Source organism: Salvelinus sp. IW2-2015, linkage group LG18 (genome assembly GCF_002910315.2).
Source record: "Salvelinus sp. IW2-2015 linkage group LG18, ASM291031v2, whole genome shotgun sequence".
In the NCBI taxonomy this organism is placed as follows: domain Eukaryota; kingdom Metazoa; phylum Chordata; class Actinopteri; order Salmoniformes; family Salmonidae; genus Salvelinus; species Salvelinus sp. IW2-2015.
In genome coordinates, this window is record NC_036858.1 from 71,545,054 (window position 1) to 71,568,104 (window position 23,051).

Here is a 23,051-nt window from a genome sequence, read left to right on the forward strand (position 1 = left end):
TAACTTTTAAACTTGAACTGAGTAAAAAACTCTAAATATGTGATTGCACAGTATGTTCACTTGTTTGAGGTTGAGGGTGATACTTGTGGTGTCCCATCTTTCCACAAGTTCATCAATGTTCGGGGTAAGGCTCTGAGCTGAGGAAATCCTCAGAATTGAGTGGAGGTGTTCAGCAGTAAGTCGACTTCTGTGTGATGTTTTGTTTCAGGTTCATCAAAGAAAACAGTTGTTCACACAGGTATGTGCTGCCAAACATAGACAACGTTTGAGCAGCCTGGATGCGCGCCTGGGGCATTGTGTCGGGGAGGAAACGGGCGAACTCCGCAGCACCCACTGCCGCATATTTTGCCCTCAGTGCATCATTGCATTGGAGGTCAATCAACCCATTTGGAGTTTGGTGGTGAGCTTTCCACGTCAACAGCAAATGGGTTACGAGCAGTTCCAACCTGCTTTTTTGTGCTTCAAAGTCAGCAAATCGGCGGTCGAAAGTCAGCGGCAAGCCATACCTATTTATCAGCCAACTGTGCGCTCGGAACGCACTGGTAGAGAGCTTCTCTTCTGGTCTGGCAGCTGGGAAAGGTGGCTCAAATTTTCTCTTCCGCATCTGCGTCTCCCACAGAGTCAGTTTGGTTTTAAATGCCTTCACTTGACTGTACATATCAGAGATGACATGATCCCGACCCTGCAGCTGCAAGTTCATTGCATTCAGATGACTCGTAATGTCACAACGAAAAGCCATTTCACACAGAAACATTTCGTCTCGGATTTGTGTTGTGTCTTTCCCTTTGCTGTCCAAGAACAGACAAATCTCCTCACGAAGCTCGAACATCTTTGAAGCACCTTTCCCTGGCTTAGCCATCGCACCTCTGTGTGATAAGGCAAATCACCATGCTCCGTTTCTAACTCCGTCAGAAATGCCTTGAACTGGCGGTGATTCAAACCTTTGGCTCGATAAAGTTAACTGTGCGCGTGATGATGCTCATTACATGCTCCATTTTCAAGGCTTTACCGCACAACGCTTCCTGGTGTATGATACAATGATAAGCTGTCAGCTCACCTGTCGCGTTTCCTCTCTGCATCTTTTCCCGTATCTTCGCCACCAGTCCGCTCCTGTGTCCACACATCGCAGGTGCTCCGTCGGTTGTCAAACCCACGAGTTTTTCCCAAGGCAGCTCCATCTCATTTACACATCTTGACACCTCTTCATACAAATCATGCCCCGTAGTTGTGCCATGCATAGGACGTAAAGCCAAAAACTCCTCTGTCACGCTTAGGCTGGAGTCCACTCCGCGGATGAAAATTGACAACTGGGCAATGTCAGAAATGTCGGTGCTCTCATCCACAGCAAGGAATATGCAATGAAATCTTTTCCCTTTTTCACAAGCTGCTCTTTTAGATTGATGGACACTGGTCTACTCTCTCGGCAATGGTGTTTCTGCTCAGACTCACATTTAAAAAGAGTTGCCTTTTTTCTGGGCAAACTTCGTCACAAACTTTAATCATGCAGTTTTTATGAAATCCCCCTCCGTAAATGGCCGGCTGATTTAGCGATCTCTTCTGCCAAAATAAAACTGGCCTTGACAGCAGCCTGGCCTTGTGATTTGGCTTTTTTGAACAGAGCCTGTCGAGATTTGAGGCCTCGTTTTAATTCCTCTGCCTTTTGTAGCCTTTGTTCCATGTCATATTCTTGTTTTTGTCCGCGCTGTTTTTCGTTTCATAATGTCGTCTCAGATTATACTCTTTCAGTACCGCCACACTTTCTCCACACAGAAGACACACAGGTTTTCCAGCTACCTCCGTGAACATATTACTCAGACTCCCACCTTGTTTGAAACCCCCGGTTCTCAGTGTCCACCTTCCGTTTTGCCATTTTTGATGGGTATCTGAAAGTTAATTTTACTGTGATGCTGACGACTGCTGTGCCAATAAATATTGAAATGAAGCAGCCTACTGCTCGGTGCGTCACCGTTGCATTGTGGGAAATGTAGTATTGGTGCGTGTAAAAGATCTGCGGGCTGCCGGCTTGCTGCGGTCTGCGGGCCGGTTCTAATAATAAATCAAGATCATCCCAGGGGCCGTAAAAAACCTTCTCGCGGGCCGGATGTGGCCCGCGGGCCTTGACTCTGACATATGTGGTCTAAGGGATTGCTTCTCAGCGTAGGAGGTGTCACTATAGTACCTGGTTTGAATCCAGGCTGTATCACATCCGGCTGTGATTCGGAGTCCCAATTTCCCCAGCGTCGTCCGGGGTAGGCTGTCATTTAAAAAAAAAACTTAACTGACTAGCCTAGTTAAATAAAGTTTAAATATAAAATGTAAGTAGACATAACCTGAACAAAGTGAGGTTTTAGACAGAAACTTCAGTGCTAAGGTAATTGAGAAGAAGCCAATGAAGCCAGCGATAGCATATTTTTTTGCATTATACACAAGCATTTCGCTACACCCGCAATAACATCTGTGTATGACCAATAACATTTGATTTGATTAGATTATTTGATCTTATTGACACACACTCAAATTAATTTAACCTCTCTGCGCACAGATCCATTTAGCGGGATCGTTTCCCTAAACAACCGCTGAATTGCAGGACGCCAAATTCAAAAATATTACTAAAAATATTTATAATCATGCAATCACAAGTGAAATATACCAAAACACAGCTTAGCTTGTTGTTAATCCACCTATCATGTCAGATTTTGAAAATATGCTTTACAGAGAAAGACATCCAAGATTTTGTGAGTGTATCAATCAATGCTACAACAGCTAGCCCCAAATTAGCATGGTCACGAAAGTCAGAAAAGCAATAAAATTAATCGCTTACCTTTGATAATCTTCGGATGTTTTCATTCACGAGACTCCCAGTTACACAACAAATGTTTTTTTTGTTCGATAAATATTACTTTTATAACAAAAAAACGCCATTTGGGTTGCGCGTTATGTTGAGAAAACTACAGCTTCGTTCCAGTGCTGAAAGGCAGAAGAAAATTCCCAAACGTATCAGATACAAAAATATTACTACAAATATTTATAATCATGCAATCACAAGTGAAATTTACCAAAACAGAGCTTAGCTTGTTGTTTATCCACCTATCGTGTCAGATTTTGAAAATATGCTTTGCAACGAAAGCAATCTAAGCTTTTGTGAGTGTATCAATCAATGCTACAACAGTTAGCCTTATATTAGCTTGGTTAGCTTGGTCACGAAAGTCAGAAAAGCAAGAAAATTAATCGCTTACCTTTGATAATCTTCGGAATATTACTTTTATAACAAAAAAACGCCATTTGGGTTGCGCGTTATGTTGAGAAAACTACAGCCTCGTTCCGTTCGACGAAAATTCCAAAAAGTATCCGTAATGGTCGTAGAAACATGTCAAATGTTTTTTATAATCAATCCTCAGGTTGTTTTTAACAAACATAATCGATAATATTTCAACCGGACCGTAACCTATTCAATAAGAGAGAAAAGGAAAATGGAGAGCTCCCCTCTGGTGCGCAGGAACTATTCAGAGGACACCTGACTACTTTTGAAATATCTCGTTCATTTTTCAAAATAAAAGCCTGAAACTATGTCTAAAGCCTGGTCACAGCCTGAGGAAGCCATTGGAAAAGGAATCTGGTTGATACCCCTTTAAATGGAAGAAAGACTGGCCAGGAAACACAGATTAAAAAAAATATATATCACTTCCGGGTTATATTTTCTCAGCTTTTCGCCTGCAGAATCAGTTTTGTTATACTCACAGACAATATTTTGACAGTTTTGGAAACTTTGGAGTGTTTTCTATCCTAATCTGTAAATTATATGCATATTCTATGATCTGGACCTGAGAAATAGTCAGTTTACCTTGGGAACGTTATTTTATTTTTTATTTTTTTTAATCTGACCCCTAGCGTCAGAGTTATTTTGGTTGTTTAAGCTCAGAAACAAACTAAAGTGAGGCATGAGTCATTAAAGCTTTATCTCGCTGTCCATGGATGTTTTTATAAATCCCTGGGTAAGATTTATAGATGCGAAGGTGTCTCTCTCTCTCTCTCTCTCTTGCCTCTCACTCTATCTCTCTCCTCTCTCTCTTTCTCACTTCTCTGTCTCTATCTCCAGCTCAATTTAAGGGCTTTATTGGCATGAGAAAAATGTGTTACCACTTGCCAAAGCAAGTGAAAAACTAAAGTGAAAAAACAATAAACATCAAACAATAAACAAATAAACAATAAGCAACACTCACAAAAGTTCCAAACGAATGAAAACATGTCAAATGTCATATTATGTCTATATACAGTGTTGTAACGATGTGCAAATAGTTAAAGTACAAAAGGGTACAACATTATTTTTTGTATTTTTTTTCACCTTTATTTAACCAGGTAGGCCAGTTGAGAACAAGTTCTCATTTACAACTGCGACCTGGCCAAGATACATTAAAGCAGTTCGACACATACAACACAGAGTTACACATGGGATAAACAAATGTACAGTCAATAACACAACAGAAAAATCTATATACAGTGTGTGCAAATGTAGTAAGATTAGGGAGGTAAGGCAATAAATAGGCCATAGTGGCCAAAAAATTACAATTTAGCATTAACACTGGAGTGATAGATGCGCAGATGATGATGTGCAAGTAGGGATACTGGGGTGCAAAAGAGCAAAAATAAAAAGCAATATGGGGATGAGGTAGTTGGGTGGGCTATTTACAGATGGGCTGTGTACAGGTGCAGAGATCGGTAAGCTGCTCTGACATCTGATGCTTAAAGTTAGTGAGGTCTCCAGCTTCAAGGATTTTTGCAATTCGTTCCAGTCATTGGCAGCAGAGAACTGGAAGGAAATGTGGGCAAACGAGGTGTTGGCTTTGGGGATGACCAGTGAAATATACCTGCTGGAGCACGTGTTATGGGTGGGTGTTGCTATGGTGACCAGTGAGCTGAGATAAGGTGGGGCTTTAGCTAGGAAAGACTTATAGATGACCTGGAGCCAGTGGGTTTGGCGACAATTATGAAGCGAGGGCCAGCCAACGAGAGCATACAGGTCGCAGTGGTGGGTAGTGTATGGGGCTTTGGTGACAAAACGGATGGCACTGTGATAGACTACATCCAATTTGCTGAGTAGAGTATTGGAGGCTATTTTATAAATGACATCGCCGAAGTCAAGGATCGGTAGAATAGTCAGTTTTACGAGCGTATGTTTAGCAGCATGAGTGAAGGAGGCTTTGTTGTGAAATAGGAAGCCGATTCTAGATTTAATTTTGGATTGGAGATGCTTAATGTGAGTCTGGAAGGAGGGTTTACAGTCTAACCAGGCACTTAGGTATTTGTAGATGTCAACATATTCTAAGTCAGAACCGTCCAGAGTAGTGATGCTGGTCAGGCGGACAGGTGCGGGCAGCGATCGGTTAAAGAGCATGTATTTAGTTTTACTAGCATTTAATAGCAGTTGGAGGCCACGGAATGAGTGTTGTATGGCATTGAAGCACATTTGGAGGTTTGTTAACACAGTGTCCAAAGAAGGGCCAGAAGTATACAGAATGGTGTCGTCTGCGTTGAGGTGGATGAGAGAATCACCAGCATCAAGAGTGACATCATTGATATATAGAGAGAAAAGAGTCGGCTCAAGAATTTAACCCTGTGGCACCCCCATGGTCCGGACAACAGGCCCTCCGATTTGACACACTGAACTCCATCTGAGAGGTGGTTGGTGAACCAGGCGATGCAGTCATTTAAGAAACCAAGGCTATTGAGTGTGCAGATAAGAATGCAGTGATTGACAGAGTTGAAAGCATTGGCCAGGTCGATGAAGACGGCTGCACAGTACTGTCTCTTATCGATGGCGGTTATGATATCGTTTAGGATCTTGAATGTGGCTGAGGTGCACCCATGACCAGCTCGGAAACCAGATTGCATAGCAGAGAAGGTACGGTGGGATTCGAAATGGTCGGTGATCTGTTTGTTAACTTGACTTTGGAAAGGCAGGGCAGGATAGATATAGGTCTGAAACAGTTTTGGTCTAGAGTATCTCCCCCTTTGAAGAGGGGGATGACCGCGGCAGCTTTCCAATCTTTAGGGATCTCAGACGATACAAAAGAGAGGTTGAACAGGCTAGTAATAGGGGTTGCAACATTTGCGGCAGATCATTTTAGAAAGAGAGGGTCCAGATTGTCTAGCCCAGCTGATTTGTAGGGGTCCAGATTTTGCAGCTCTTTCATAACATCAGCTATCTGGATTTGGGTGAAGGAGAAGCGGGGGGGCGGGGAGGGCTTGGGCAAGTTGCTGCGGGGGGTGCAGAGCTGTTTGGTAGGGGTAGCCATGTGGAAAGCATGGCCAGCCGTAGACAAGTGCTTATTGAAATTCTCAATTATCGTACATTTGTCGGTGGTGACAGTTTTTCCTAGCCTCAGTGAGAGTGGGCAGCTGGGAGGAGGTGCTCTTATTCTCCATAGGCTTTACAGTGTCCCAGAACTTTTGTGAATTTGTGCTACAGAATGCAAATTTCTGTTTGAAAAAGCTAGCCTTTGCTTTCCTCACTGACTGTGTATATTGGTTCCTGACTTCCCTGAAACGTTGCATATCGCGGGGGCTATTCGATGCTAATGCAGTACGCCACAGGATGTTTTTGTGCTGGTCAAGGGCAGTCAAGTCTGGAGTGAACCAAGGGCTATATCGGTTCTTAGGTCAACATTTATTGAATGGGGCATGCTTATTTAAGATGGTGAGGAAAGCACTTTTAAAGAACAACCAGGTATCCTGTACTGATGGGATGAAGTCAATATCCTTCCAGGATACCCGGGCCAGGTCAATTAGAAAGGCCAGCTCACTGAAGTGTTTTAGTGAGCGTTTGACAGTGATGAGGGGTGGTCCTTTGACCGCGGACCCATTACGGATGCAGGCAATGAGGCTGTGATCGCTAAGGTCCTGGTTGAAGACAGCAGACGTGTATTTGGAGGGCAGGTTGGTCAGGATAATATCTATGAGGGGCCTGTGTTTACGGATTTAGGGTTGTACCTGGTATGTTCCTTGATAATTTGTGTGAGATTGAGGGCATCTAGCTTACATTGTAGAACGGCCGGGGTGTTAAGCATATCCCAGTTTAGATCACCTAACAGTACAAACTCTGAAGATAAATGGGAGGGCAATCAATTCACATATGGTGTCCAGGGCACAGCTGGGGGCTGGGATCTATAAATGTGTCAAAAGTGAGATACTTATTTCTGGAAAGGTGGATGTTTAAATGTAGAAGCTCGAACTGTTTGGGTACAGACCTGGATAGTTTGACAGAACTCTGCAGGGTATCTCTGGAGTAGATTGCAACTCTGCCCCCTTTGGCAGTTCTGTCTTGATGGAAAATGTTGTAGTTGGGGATGGAGATTTCAGAATTTTTGGTGGCCTTCCTAAGCCAGGACTCAGACACGGCCAGGACATCAGGGTTGGCGGAGTGTGCTAAAGCACTGAAATAAACAAACTTAGGGAGGAGTTTTCTGATGTTAACATGCATCAAACCAAGGCTTTTACAGTTACAGAAGTCAGCAAATGAGAGCGCCTGGGGAATAGGTGTGGTACTGGGAGCTACAGGGCCTGGGTTAACCTCTACATCAGCAGAGGAACAGAGGAGGAGTAGGAAACAGGTATGGCTAAAGGCTATAAGAACTGGTCGTCTAGAGCGCTGGGAACAGAGAATAAAAGGAGCAGATTTCTTATTGTGGTAGAATAGATTCAGGGCATAATGTACAGTCAAGGATATGGTAGGATGTGTGTAAAGTGGAGGTAAACCTAGGCGTTGAGTGACGATGAGAGAGATTGCATCTCTGGAGGCACCAGTTAAGCCAGGTTAGGTCTCCTTATGTGTGGGGAGTGGGACAAAATAGCTTTCTAAGGCATGTTGAGCGGGACTGAGGGCTCCACAGTGAAATAAAACAATAAGTGCTAACCGAGACAGCAGTAGACAAGGCATATTGACATTAGAGAGAGGCATAAAGCAATCACGGGTGTTGATCGGGAGAGCTAAGACAACAACGGGTAAATGGCGATGAATGGGCAGAGAGGGTCAGTTAGGTGCTCACAGGTCCTGAGATCGAGGTTGGGGCCGACAGATAAACAAAAAGATGTACCGCGTTAGTGAATCGTCCAGCAGGCTTCAGCTGTGTAGCTGAATGATCATAGGGTCCAATGAGCAGCAATAGGTCAGTCCGGGAAACGTTCGGTAGTCGCTACTACGCTAGGTGAGCGGGAGACAACGGCATTCAGAAAGCAATCAGGCCTGGGCTAGCGGATGGGTCTTCGGCGATATCGCATCGGAAAAGCCTGTTAAAACCACATCTGACAATTACGTTGGCAGACCAGTCGTGATGGATCGGCAGGGCTCTGTGTCGACAATAAAGGGTCCAGGCCAATTGGCAAAAGAGGCAATGTAGCCCAAGAAGTTAGCTGCTATTTGGGCTTAGCTCGAGGCTAGCTCAAGGCTAACTGGTGCTTGCTTCGGTACAGAGGCGTTTTTTTATTTTATTTTGATTTTTGATTTTTATTTCACCTTTATTTAACCAGGTAGGCTAGTTGAGAACAAGTTCTCATTTGCAACTGCGACCTGGCCAAGATAAAGCATAGCAGTGTGAACAGACAACACAGAGTTACACATGGAGTAAACAATAAACAAGTCAATAACATGGTAGAAAAAAAAGAGAATCTATATACAATGTGTGCAAAAGGCATGAGGTAGGCAATAAATCGAATAATTACAATTTAGCAGATTAACACTGGCAGTGATAAATCATCAGATGATCATGTGCAAGAAGAGATACTGGTGTGTAAAAGAGCAGAAAAGTAAATAAATAAAGCAGTATGGGGTGAGTAGGTAAATTGGTGGGTAGTTTACAGATGTGACTATGTACAGCTGCAGCGATCGGTTAGCTGCTCGAGAGCAGATTTTTAAAGTTGTTGAGGAGATAAAAATCTCCAACTTCAGAGATATTTTGCAATTCGTTCCAGTCGCAGGCAGCAGAGAACTGGAAGGAAAGGCGTCCAAATAGAGGGTTTTGGCTTAGGGATGTCAGTGAGATACACCTGCTGGGCAGCTGTTGCGGGTGGGTGTAGCCATCGTGACAGTGAACTGAATAAGGCGGCACTTTACCTAGCATAGCCTTGTAGATGACCTGGAGCCAGTGGTCTGACGACGAACATGTAGCGGAGGCCAGCCGACTAGGGCATACAGGTCGCAGTGTGGGTCGATAGTAGCTTTAGTAACAAAACGAATGGCACTGTGAAACTGCATCCAGTTTGCTGAGTAGAGTATTGGAACTATTTTGTAGATGACATCGCCGAAGTCAGAGATCGGTAGGATAGTCAGTTTTACTAGGTAAGTTTGGCGCGCGTGAGTGAAGGAGGCTTTGTTGCGAATAGAAAGCCGATTCTTGCTTTGATTTTGGATTGGAGATGTGTTGATATGAGTCTGGAAGGAGAGTTTGCAGTCTAGCCAGACACCTAGGTATTTAATGTCCACATATTCTAGGTCGGAACCGTCTAGGGTGGTATGAGTCGGGCGCTGGGTGCAGGCAGCGAACGGTTGAAAAGCATGCATTTGGTTTTACTAGCGTTTAAGAGCAGTTGGAGGCCACGGAAGGATGTTGTTATGCATTGAAGCTCGTTTGGAGGTTAGATAGCACAGTGTCCAAGGAAGGGCCGGAAGTATATAGAATGTGTCGTCTGCGTAGAGTGGATCAGGGAATCCCCGCAGCAAGAGCAACATCATTGATGTATACAGAGAAAAAGAGTCGGCCCGAGAATTGAACCCTGTGGTACCCCCATAGAGACTGCCAGAGACCGGACAACATGCCCTCCGATTGACACACTAACTCTGTCTGCAAAGTAGTTGGTGAACCAGGCAAGGCAGTCATTAGAAAAACCGAGGTTACTGAGTCTGCCGATAAGAATATGTTGATTGACAGAGTCGAAAGCCTTGCCAGGTCGATGAAGACGGCTGCACAGTAATGTCTTTTATCGATGGCGGTTATGATATCGTTTAGTACCTTGAGTGTGGCTGAGGTGCACCCATGACCGGCTCGGAAACCGGATTGCACAGCGGAGAAGGTACGTGGGATTCGAGATGGTCAGTGATCTGTTTGTTGACTTGGCTTTCGAAGACCTTAGATAGGCAGGGCAGAGATGGATATAGTCTTGTTAACAGTTTGGGTGCCAGGGTGTCTCCCCTTTGAAGAGGGGTTGACCGCGGCAGCTTTCCAATCCTTGGGATCTCAGATGATACGAAGGAGAGGTTGAACAGGCTGGTGATAGGGGTGCGACAATGGCGGCGGACAGTTTCAGAAATAGGGGTCCAGATTGTCAAGCCCAGCTGATTTGTATGGGTCCAGGTTTTCCAGCTCTTTCAGAACATCTGCTATCTGGATTTGGGTAAAGGAGAAGCTGGGGAGGCTTGGGCGAGTAGCAGCGGGGGGGGCGGGGCTGTTGGCCAAGGTTGGAGTCGCCAGGAGGAAGGCATGGCCAGCCATTGAGAAATGCTTGTTGAAGTCTTCGATTATCACGGATTTATCGGTGGTGACCGTGTTACCTAGCCTCAGTGCAGTGGGCAGCTGGGAGGAGGTGCTCTTGTTCTCCATGGACTTTACAGTATCCCAGAACTTAGCTACTGTTAGCGTTAGCTAACAGTAGCCACTCGATTGCAGCTAGCTAACTGCTTTGATCCGGTGTAATGGTCCAGAGCTTGCGTCAGGAATCCGGTGATGTGGTAGAGAGAAGCAGACCGATTTGCTCTGGGTTGACATCACGCTGTGCAGACTGGCAGGTATTGTCCGAGCTAAAGCTGGCTGGTGTCCGAGCTAAAGGTGAAGACAGCTAGCCGTGGCTAACAAAGATTGACAGTTAGTAGCTAGTTCGCTGGCTAGCTCCTGATGGAGGTTATAAGGAATAAAAATATCAGGTCCGTACCACATTGGGTGAGGCGGGTTGCAGGAAAGTATATATTGTTCGTAGATAGAAAGTGAGATGAAAATATACACGAAAAAATTACTATTTACATGGGATAAGACACAGGATAAGACAAAGACAAACACATGTCCGACTGCTACGCCATCTTGGAAAACATTTGTGTTTGTTCTTCATTGGTTGCCTTTTTCTTGTGGCAACAGGTCACAAATCTTGCTGCTGTGAATGCACACTGTGGTATTTCATCTAATAGATATGGGAAATTTGGATTTTTTTCCCAATTCTTTCTGGGTCTGTGTTATCTGAGTGAAATATGTGTCTCAATGTGGTCATACAATTGTCAGGAGGTTAAGAAGTGCAGCTCAGTTTCCACCTCATTTTGTGTGCAGTGTGCACATAGCCTGTCTTCGCTTGAGAGCCAGGTCTGCCTATGGCTGCCTTTCTCAATATCAAGGCTATGCTTCACTGAGTCTTTACATAGTCAAAGCTTGTCTTCCTTTTGGGTCAGTCACAGTGGTCAGTTATTCTGCCACTGTGTACTCTCTGTTTAGGGCCACATAGAATTCTAGTTTGCTCTGTTATTTTGTTGTAAATTCTTTCCAATGTGTAATTATCTTTTTGTTTACTCATGATTTGGTTGCGTCTGATTGTGTTGCTGTCCTGGGGCTCTGAGGGGTCTGTGTTTGTGAACAGAGCCCCAGGACCAGCTTGCTTAGGGGACTCTTCCCCAGGTTCATCTCTCTGTAGGTGATGGCGTTGTTATGGAAGGTTTGGGAATCGCTTCCTTTTAGGTGGTTGTAGAATTTAAGTGCTCTTTTCTGGATTTTGACAATTAGTGGGTATCGGTCAAATTCTGCTCTGCATGCATTATTTGGTGTTTTACGTTGTACACAGAATATTTTTGCAGAATTCTGCATCTCAATTTGGTGTTTGTACCATTTAGTGAAGTATTGGTTAGTGAGAGGACCATAGACCCGACAACCACGAAGGGCAATGGATTCTATAACTGAGTCAAGTATTTTTTGCCAGATCCTAATTGATTTGTTGAATTGTATGTTATTTTTGATGGCATAAAAGGCTCGTCTTGCCTTGTTTCAGATGGTTCACAGCTTTGTGGAAGTTACCTGTGGCGCTGATGTTTAGGCCGAGGTATGTATAGTATTGTGTGTGCTCCATTATTTGAGTATTTCTGATATTTACTGTCAGTGCCCAGGTCTGACAGAATCCGTGCAGAAGATTTAGGTTCTGCTGTAGGTCCTCCTTAGCTGGGGACAGAAGCACCAGATCATCAGCAAACAGAAGACATTTGAGTTCAGATTCTAGTAGGGTGAGGCCGGGTGCTGCAGACAGTTCTAGTGCCCTGCGCAAATTCATTGATATATATGTTTTAGAGGGTTGGGCTCTCTCTCTCATCTCTCTCTGTCATGCCCTGATCTGTTTCACCTGTCCTTGTGCTTGTCTCCACCCCCTCCAGGTGTCGCTTATTATCCCCGGTGTATTTATCCCTGTGTTTCCTGTCTCTCTGTGCCAGTTCGTCTTGGGTTGTCAAGTCAACCTGCGTTTTTGTGTCTCAGCTCCTGCTTTTCCCAGTCTCTCTTTTCTCGCCCTCCTGGTTTTGACCCTGCCTGTCCTGACTCTGAGCCTGCCTGCCTGACCACATAAGTATTCTGACCCTTTGGTATGAGACTCTGAATTGAGCTCATGTGCATCCTGTTTCCATTGCTAATCCTTGAGATGTTTCTACAACTTGATTGGAGTACACCAGTGGTAAATCCAATTGATTGGACATGATTTGGAAAGGCACACACCTGTCTATATAAGGTCCCACAGTTGACAATGCATGGCAGAGCAAAAACCAAGCCATGAGGTCGAAGGAATTGTTGAGCTCCAAGACAGGATAGTGTCGAGGTACAGATCTATGGAAGGGTACCAACAAATTTCTGCAGCATTGAAGGTCCCCAAGATCACAGTGGCCTCAATCATTCTTAAATGGAAGAAGTTTGGAACAACCAAGACTCTTCCTAGAGCTGGCCGCCCGGCCAACAATCAGAGGAGAAGTGCCGTTGTCAGGGAGGTGACCAAGAACACGATGGTCACTCTGATGGAGCTCCAGAGTTCCTCTGTGGAGATGGGTGACCATTCCAAAAGGACAAACATCTCTGCAGCACTCCTCCAATCAGGCCTTTATAGTAGAGTGGCCAGACAGAAGCCAATAACTGAGGATAATAGCGGACGATATCGCCACACCTATTCGCCATATCTTCAATCTAAGCCTACTAGAAAATGTGTACCCTCAGGCCTGGAGGGAAGCAAAAGTTAAAAGATAGTAAAGCCCCCTTTACTGGTTCAAATAGCCGACCGATCAGCCTGTTACCAGCCCTTTGTAAACTTTTGGGAAAATTGTATTTGACCAAATAAAATGCTATTTTGCAGTAAACAAATTGACAACAGACTTTCAGCACACTTATAGGAAAGGATGTTTCACAAGCACAGCACTTACACAAATTACTATTGATTGCATGAGAGAATTTGATTATAAAATTATTGTGGTGGCTGTTTTGCTAGACTGAAGCCAGTGTGTCTATGTATGCGTGTGACTCAACACTAAACACGTCAGCTTCCACAGTGACTGAAATGACTGCAACACTTAACAAAGAGCTGCAGTTAGTTTCAGAATCTAAACGCATTGTATTTGGGACAAATCATTCACTAAACCCTGAACCTCAGCTAAATTTTGTAATGAATAATGTGGAAAATGAGCAAGTTGAGATAACTGTCATGGTCAAAACATATAGATACAACAGTAGCTAGGATGGGGAGAAGTCTGTCCATAGTAAAGCGCAGCTCTGCATTCTTAACAGCTATATCAATAAGGCAGATCCTACAGGCCCTAGTCTTGTTGCACCTGGACTTATGTTCAGTTGTGTGGTCAGGTGCCACAAGTGCGACTTAGGAAAATTGCAATTGGCTCAGAATAGGGAAGCACGCATTTGTGAGAGAGGTATTGACATGTTGTGAGTGCACCGAGCTGTCTGTTTGAACTACTGGCAGACAGCTCGGAAACCCATGCATACCCCACAAGACACCAGAGGTCTCTTCACTGTCCCCAAGTCCAGAAAATACTTTGGGAGGCGCACAGTACTACATAGACCCATGACTACATGGAACTCTATTAGACATCAAGTAACTCATGCAAGCAGTAAAACTTGATTTAAAAAGCAGATAAAAATACACCTTATGGAACAGCGGGGACTGTGAAGAAACACAAACATAAGCACAGACACATGCATACAAACACACAATAAAATACACACTACATACACACGTACACTTGGAATTGTGTGATGTAGATATGTAGTAGTAGAGTAAGGGCCTGAGGGCACACCCTTAATATGTTGTGAATGTATTGTAATGTTTAAAAAACAGTATAACTGCCTTAATTTTGAGCAGTTTCTACCTTGGCAGGAACTAATGGGGATCCATAATAAAGACTAATACAAATACTCTTCGGAAAAAGACAAATAACAGCACGCTTTGAGTCTGCCGAAAGCAACCTAAGGGACTCTCAGACCATGAGAAACAAGATTCTCTGGTCTGATGAAAACAAGATTGAACTCTTTGACCTGAATGCCAAGCGTCACGTCTGGAGGAAACCTGGCACCATCCCTATGGTGAAGCATGGTGGTGGCAGCATCATGCTGTGGGGATGTTTTTCAGCGGCAGGGACTGGGAGACTAGTCAGGATTGAGGGACAGATGAACGGAGAAAAGTACAGAGAGATCCTTGATGAAAACTGTCTCCAGAGCGCTCAGGACCTCAGACTGGGTTTATGGTTCACCTTCCAATGGGACAATGACCCTAAGCACGTAGCCAAGACAAGGCAGGAGTACGTTATTCTTCAGTACAAGTCTCTGAATGTCCTTGAGTGGCCCAGCCAGAGGCCTGATTTGAACCCGATCGAACATCTCTGGAGAGACCTGAAATTAGCTGTGCAGCGACACTCCCCATCCAACCTGAAAGAGCTTGAGGGGATCTGCAGAGAAGAAGGGGAGAAACTCCCCAAATACTGTTGTGCCAAGCTTTTAGTGTCATACCAAGACGACTCGAGGCTGTAATCACTGCCAAAGATGCTTCATCAAAGTACTGAGTAAAGTGTCTTAAAACTTACGTAAATGTGATATTTTTATTTCCATTTGTAATACATTTCCAAAAATAAAATAAAAACAGTTTTTTCTTTGTCATTATGAGGTGTAGATGTAGATTGATGAGGGAAAAAACGATTTAATCCAATTTAGAATAAGGCTGTAACGTAATAAAATGTGGAAATTGTCCCCTGAAAGGTTATTTCATCTTGTGCATGTTGCCCTATATGGAATATTTAATACAGCAAAATACACAGAACAGTTTCCTGCTGTTGTTCCCTGCTGTTTTTTCCTGGTGTTGTTTCCTGGTGTTGTTCACTGATGTTGTTCCCTGCTGTTGTTCCCTGCTGTTGTTTCCTGGTGTTTCGTCCTGTGTGTTCCCTGATTGTTGTTCCTGCTGTTGTTCCTGGTGTTGTTCCCTGATGTTGCTTCCTGCTGTTTGGCTTCTCCTGCTGTTGTTCCATGCTGTTGTTTCCTGGTGTTGTTCCGGTGTTGTTCCCTGATGTTGCTCCCTGCTGTTGTTCCCTGCTGTTTCTCCCTGCTGTTGTTCCATGGCTGTTGTTTCCTGGTGTTGTTTCCTGGTGTTGTTCCCTGATGTTGTCCCCTGCTGGTTGCTCCTGCTGTTGTTTTCCCTCTGTTGTTCCTGGTGTTGTTTCCTGGTGTTGTTCCCTGATGTTGCTGCCCTGCCCTGTGTTGTTTCCTGGTGTTGTTTCCTGGTGTTGTTCCTGGTGTTGTTCCCTGGTGTTGGTTGCCTGGTGTTGTTTTCCTGTGTTGTTTTCCTGGTGTTGTTTCCTGCTGTTGTTCCTGGTGTTGTTTCCTGGTGTTGTTTCTGGTGTTGTTTCCTGGTGTTGTTCCTGAGTGTTCCCTGGTGTTGTTCCTGGTGTTGTTTCCTGGTGTTGTTTCCTGGTGTTGTTCCCTGCTGTTGTTCCTGGTTGTTGTTTCCTGGTGTGGTTCCTGGTGTGTTTCCTGGTGTTGTTTCCTGGTGTTGTTTCCTGCTGTTGTTTCCTGCTGTTGTTTCCTGCTGTTGTTTCCTGGTGTTGTCCCTGCCTTGTTTCCTAAATTTGTTACCTACACTAACTACTCACTTCTACCTAGTAGTATAGGTAGTGTTTAGGTAGTAGTATAGTAGTAGCTAGTGTTAGGTAGTAGTATTAGTAGAAGCTATGTTAGGTAGTAGTAGTAGTAGTAGTATTACTAGTGTTAGTGTATGTATAGTTACTAGTGTTAGGTAGTGAGTAGTATAGTAAGTGAGTATTAACTAGTGTTAGTAGTAGTATTAGTAGTATAAGTGTTAGGTAGTAGTAGGTAGTATTAACTAGTGTTAGGTAGTGAAGTATAGTGTATGTAACTAGTTTAGGGTAGAGTAGTAGTAGTAAAGCTAGTGTTTAGGTAGTAGTAGTATAGGAGGTAGTTTATTGAGGTAGTAGTTAGTTGTAGTAACTAGTGTTAGGGTAGTGTTAGGTAGTAGTAGGGTATTAGCTAGTGTAGGTAGTAGTAGTAAATTTAATCTAGTGTTAGGTTAGTGTTAGGTAGTAGTATAGTATTAACTAGTTGTTTAGGTAGTGTGTTTAGGTAGTAGTAGTAGTATTAACTAGTGTTTAGGTAGTAGTAGTAGTAGTATAACTAGGTGTAGTAGTGTGTTAGGTAGTAGTATAGTAGTAGTAGTAGGTAGTGTTAGGTAGTAGTAGGTAGTATTAACTAGTGTAGGTAAGTGTAGGTAGTAGTAGTAGTGTAAGTAGTATAGTAGGAGGTTAGGTATAGTAGTAGTATAACTAGTGTTAGTAGTAGTAGTAGTATACTATGTACTAGTGCCGCGTTATGGAACCCCTACCTGTCCCAGACCTGCTGTTTTCAACTCTTAATGATCGGCTATGAAAGCCAACTGACATTTATTCCTGATTATTTGACCATGCTTGTCATTTATGAACATTTTTGAAAATCTTGGCTCTCTCTAATTCTGTCCTTCTCTCTTCTTTCTCTCTCTCGGAGGACCTGAGCCCTAGGACCATACATCAGGACTACCGGCATGAGACTCCCTTGCTGTCCCCAGTCCACCTGGCCTTGCTGCTATTCCAGTTTCAACTGTTCTGCCTGCGGTTATGGAACGCCACCTGTCCCAGACCTGCTGTTTTCAACTCTTAATGATCGCTATGAAAAGCCAACTGAAAATTATTCATGATTATTATTTGACCATGCTTGTCACTTGTGAACATTTTGAACATCTTGGCATAGTTCTGTTATAACTCTCCACCCGGCACAGCCAGAAGAGGACTGGCCACCCTCATAGCCTGTTCCTCTCTCAGGTTCTTCCCTGGTTTGGCCTTTCTAGGGAGTTTTTCCTAGCCACCGTGCTTCTACACTGCATTGCTTCTTTGTGGGTTTTAGGCTGGGGTTCTGTACAGCACTTCGAGATATTAGCTGATGTACGAAGGGCTATATAAAAAAACTTCTTGATTGATTGATTAGGTAGTGTTAGGAGTAGTAGTAGTAGCTAGTTGTAGTAGTAGTGTATTAACTAGTTTATGTAGTGTTAGGTAGTAGTAGTAGTAGTAGTGTAGTAGGTACGTGTTAGGTAGTAGTAGTAGTATTAAGCTAGGTTAGGTATGTTAGGTAGTAAGTAAAGTAGTATAGTAGTAGTATAGTAAGTAGTAGCTAATTAAGCAGTAGTAGTAGTGTTAGGTTAGGTAGTAGTAGTATAGTAGCGTAGTGTAGTAGTAGTGTAGGTGTAGTGTTAGGTAGAGTAGGTAGTAGTAGGTAGTGTTAGGTAGTAGTAGAGTAGTAGTAGCTAGTGTTAGGGTAGTAGTAGTAGTAGTAGCTAGTGGTTAGGTGTATGAGTAGTAGTAGTAGCTAGTGTTAGGTAGTAGTAGTGAGTAGAATGGTGTTAGTAGGTAGTAATAGTAGTAGTAGTGTTAGGTAGTAGTTAGTAGTAGTTAACTAGTGTTAGGTTAGTGTGAGTAAGTAGTATTAACTAGTGTTTAGTAGTGTTCGGTAGTTAGTAGTAGCTTGTGTTAGGCAGTAGTAGTAGTATACTAGTTTAGGTAGTAGTAGTAGTAGTAGCTAGTGTTGGTAGTAGTAGTAGTAGTAGTAGGTAGTGTTAGGTAGTAGTAGTAGAGTAGTAGTAGTGTTAGGTAGTAGTAGTAGTAGTAGTGTTAGGTGTAGTGGTAGGTAGTGTTAGTGTAGTAGTAGTAGTAGGGTAGTGTTTAGTAGTTGTATTGGTAGTAGTAGCAGCTAGTGTTGGTATATGCCAGGTGAGATGGAGCCACTAGTTGTTCTATGAAGTACTGTATGACTAACAGCAGCTTCTTTTTTGACCATATTGAGGTCATTGAACTAGCTTGGTTGTGCTGTCAATATCGCATTGGACAAAGCCCTTAAGTAAACTGGAATAATATAGGTGTTGACATGGTGGCAGAGCTCAAGCAGTAGAAATGTAAGGCTGCCAGCTCCGGTGACTTCCTGCCCAAGTCAAGCACTGCTAGTAGTAGTAATTAATAGCTATTGTTGGGTGGTAGTCAGTCAAGTAGTAGGCAGTAGCAGCTAGTGTTAGGTAGTAGTAAAGTAGTAGATGTGTATTGTAGTAGATAGTAGAGGTAGTAGTAGTCTCGTTGTAGGCTGTGTTAGGTAGTAGTAGCTAGTAGTAGTAGCTATGTTGAGTGGAAGTAGTAGTAAAGTAGTAGTAGCTAGTGTAGTAGTAGTAGTAAGGTAGTAGCTAGTGTTAGGTGGGTGGTAGTAGTAGTAGTATAGGTAGTGAAGTTGTAGCTAGTGGTTAGGGTCGGTAGTAGTAGTTGTCTATTGTTAGGTGGTAGTAGTAGTAGTAGTAGTAGTAGCTAGTGTTAGGTAGTAGTAGTAGTAGTAGTAGTAGTAGCTAGTGTTAGGTGGTAGTAGTAGTAGTAGTAGTAGTAGTAGTTGTTGGATTATTAGTAGTATTAGTAGTAGTAGTAGTATAAGTAGTAGTACATAGTTTTATTTGATAGTTATAGTATTAGTATTAGTAGTAGTAGTTGTTGTAGTATTAGTAGTAGTAGTAGCTAGTGTTAGGTAGTAGTAGTAGCAGTAGCATAGTAAAACAATTCTAATCACGCTTTCTGTCACTTTCTTGTTTCCCTTCTTTGTGATCAACTCTGCTACTGAGAGAGCAGTGGCTGTGAACTAGGTGATCTTATAGAGGCTTGTTTGGAAGGCATCACTGCTGCTGCTGTTCTTAGACTCCTGCTGGCAGGCTGAGGCGACAGGCTGCGTTTCATTTTCCACACAGGCAAGATTACTCTCAAGGAGTGAGATTAAAGCGCCTTCTCTGTGAGTTGGAATGATTTTTTGGGGGATGAATCACACACACGCACGCACACACACACGCACACGCACAGGCACACACGTACAGTTTATTCAGAAAGTATTCACACCCCTTGACTTTTTCCACATTTTGTTATGTTACAGCGTTATTCTAGAATGGATGAAAATATATATATTTTTCTCCGCATTCTAAACACAATACCGCATAATTACAAAGTGAAAACACAGAAATACCTTATTTATGTTATTATTCAGACCATTTGCTATGAGACTCGAAATTGACCTCCGGTGCCTCATGTTTCCATTGAAAATCATTGAGATGTTTCTACAACTTGATTTGGGTCCGCCTGTGGTAAATTCAATTGATTGGACATGATTTGGAAGGGCACACACCTGTCTATATCAGGTCCCACAGTTGACAATGCATGTCAGAGCAAAAACCAAGCCATGAGGTCGAAGGATCTGTCCGTAGAGCTCCAAGACAGGATAGTGTCGAGGCACAGATCTGGGGAAGGGTACCAAAAAATGTCTGCAGCATTGAAGGTCCCCAAGATCACAATGGCCTCCATCATTCTTAAATGGAAGAAGTTTGGAATCACCAAGACTCTTCCTAGAGCTGGCTGCCCGGCCAAGCTGAGCAATCAGGGGAGAAGGGCCTTGGTCAGGGAGGTGACCAAGAACCCAATGGTCACTCTGACAGAGCTCTAGAGTTCCTCTGTGGAGATGGGTTTACCTTCACAGAAGGAAAACCATCTCTGCAGCACTACACCATTCAGGCTGTCATGGTTGAGTGGCCAGATGGAAGCCACTCCTTAGTAAATGGCATATGATAGCACGCTTGGAGTTTGCCAAAAGGCATCTGAAGACTCAGACTGTGAGAAACAAGATTATCTGGTCTGATGAAACCAAGATTGAACTCTGTCCTTACGGTGAAGCATGGTGGTGGCATCATCATGCTGTGGGGATGTTTGTCAGTGGCCGGGACTGGAAGACTAGTCAGGATCGAGGCAAAGATTAAAATAGCAAAGTACAGAAAGATCCTTGACGAAAACCTGTTCAAGAGCATGACTTCAGACTGGGGTGAATGTTCATCTTCCAACTGGACAACGACCCTAAGCACACAGCTTGGCTTGATTCCAAGCTAAATCACAACCAGCCGTGATTATGAGTCCCATAGGGCGGCGCACAATTGGCCCAGTGACATTCGGGTTAGGCTTTGGCCAGGGTAGGCCGTCATTGTAAATAAGAATTTGTTCTTAACCTTTCTGGGAACGGGGGCAGTATTGAGTAGTTTGGATGAATAAGGTGCCCTATGTAAACTGCCTGTTACTCAGGCCCAGAAGCTAGGATATGCATATGCATGGTAGTATTGGATAGAAAACACTCTAAAGTTTCCAAAACTGTTCAAATAATATCTGTGAGTATTAACAGAACTGATATGGCAGGCAAAAACCTGAGGAAAATCCATCCAGGAAATGCTATTATTTTGAATTGGCTGTTTTTCCATTGAAAGCCTATCCACCATAGAAAGACTTATGACTCAGTTCACGATCCCTATGGCTTCCACTACATGTGGCCAGTCTTTAGGCATTGTTTCAGGCTTTTACTTTGAAAAATGAGGGAGAAACACCACTTTCAATGAGTGGACATTGGACATTTCCAGAGATGTTTGCTGCGCATGACCGGGAGCGCGCATTCTTGTTTTTCCTTTTCTATTGACGGAGATATTGTCTGGTTGAAATATTATCGATTTATTTATGACCAAACAACCTGAGGATTGATTATAAACATCGTTTGATATGTTTCTACGAACTGTCTATGAGGGGAAGAACAGTTTTGCTACCGGTCAGGGACTTAGCTATGACTCTGTAATGGAGTTATTGGATTTTCAACTGCTAGGGAAGGGCTACAAACTGTTTGTGGATAACTTCTACACAAGCCCTACCCTGTTTGCAGACCTTAGGAAGCGGGAAGTGTGGGCTTGTGGCACCATTCGTACCAACAGGGTGGGCTTTCTGAAGACGAAGGTGAACGGAATGCCTAAGCGGGCTGAGCGGGGGACCATTTTATTTTTTTATTTTTTTATTTAACCTTTATTTAACCAGGTAGGCTAGTTGAGAACAAGTTCTCATTTGCAACTGCGACCTGGCCAAGATAAAGCATAGCAGTGTGAACAGACAACAACACAGAGTTACACATGGAGTAAACAATAAACAAGTCAATAACATGGTAGAAAAAAAGAGAATCTTTACTCATAATGGCCAGATGTGGGACTAAACGCGGTCTTCCACTCATCTCCCTCCCGGATACGCACCAAATTATACGCACTCCTAAGGTCCAGTTTTGTGAAAAAACGCGCTCCGTGAAATGGTTCTACCGCCATGGCGATGAGAGGTAGCGGGTAACTAATCCCCACTGTGATGGAATTTAGACCTCTAGAATCAATGCACGGACGCAGACCTCCCTCCGTTTTCTTCACAAAAATGAAACTCGAGGAGACGGGTGACGTGGAGGGCCGAATGTACCCCTGTCCCAGAGATTCAGTGACATATGTCTCCATAGCCACTGTCTCCTCCTGGGACAACGGGTACACGTGACTCCTGGGAAGTGCAGCGTTTACCAGGAGGTTTATCGCGCAATCCCCTCGTCGATGAGGTGGTAATTGGGTCGCCCTCTTTTTACAGAAAGTGATAGCCAAATCGGCATATTCAGAGGGAATGCGCACAGTGGAAACCTGGTCTGGACTCTCCACTGTCGTCGCACAGATGGAAACTCCTCTGCACCTACCTGAACACTCCTCTGACCACCCTCGGAGAGCCCCCTGTTTCCATGAAATCTCAGGATTGTGATTAGCCAGCCAGGGAATCCCCAGCACCACTGGATACGCAGGTGAATCAATAAGGAAGAGACTAATCCGCTCCTTATGATCCCCCTGCGTTACCATGTCCAGTGGAACCGTGGCCTCCCTGACCAGCCCTGACCCTAATGGTCGGCTATCTAAGGAGTGCACGGGGAAGGGTTGGTCAAGCGAGTCCACGATCCATAAAGTTCCCAGCTGCGCCTGAATCGACTAGCGCCTTATGCTGGAGAGAGGGAGAAAACTCAGAGAAAGAAATTAGTAAGAACATGTGACCAACAGAGAGCTCTGGGTGAGTCTGGTGCTGACTCACCTGGGGTGACCGAGGAGTGCTCTGCCTGCCCTCTCGACTCCCAGACGAGCTCCACCAGCACCGATCGGCAGTGTGTCCTCTCCGACCACACCTGGTGCAGGAGGAGCCTCCTCCTCCGGTCCCCCTTGATGCGGCCCCCAATAACTCGAAAGGGGATTAGAGCGGGAGGGCCAGGAGGTGGAACTAACAGGGCCCGTTCTGGACGCCCGCGGGCAGCCAGCATGTGGTCCAGTCGGATCGACATGTCAATGAGTTCGTCGAGGGAGAGGGTGGCGTCCCGACAAGCTAGCTCCCTGCGGACGTCCTCCCGGAAGCTACATCGATAGTGGTCCATCAGGGCCCTGTCGTTCCACCACGCTCCAGCGGCCAATGTCCGGAACTCCAGCGCGAAGTCATGCGCGCTCCTCGTCTCCTGTCGCAGGTGAAACAGCCGTTCACCCGGGGTAGTGGTCCCTCGCCGAGTCTGGGCCATTCCACACTGTGTTGGCCCACTCCAGGGCTCGACCCGTCAGACAGGAGATGAGGACGCTCACGC

At 44.3% G+C, this 23,051-nt stretch overlaps 1 long non-coding RNA gene across 1 annotated transcript in view; it reads left to right on the forward strand.

Annotated features, from left to right (window-relative positions):
• Nucleotides 1–4,651: 4,651 nt before the first annotated feature.
• Nucleotides 4,652–23,051, forward strand: part of LOC139029192 (uncharacterized) — a 1,029,896-nt gene continuing 1,011,496 nt past the window's right edge. The window contains exon 1 of the long non-coding RNA XR_011481490.1: nucleotides 4,652–4,696. This is a non-coding gene — a long non-coding RNA (uncharacterized lncRNA). The remainder of the gene's footprint in view (nucleotides 4,697–23,051) is intronic.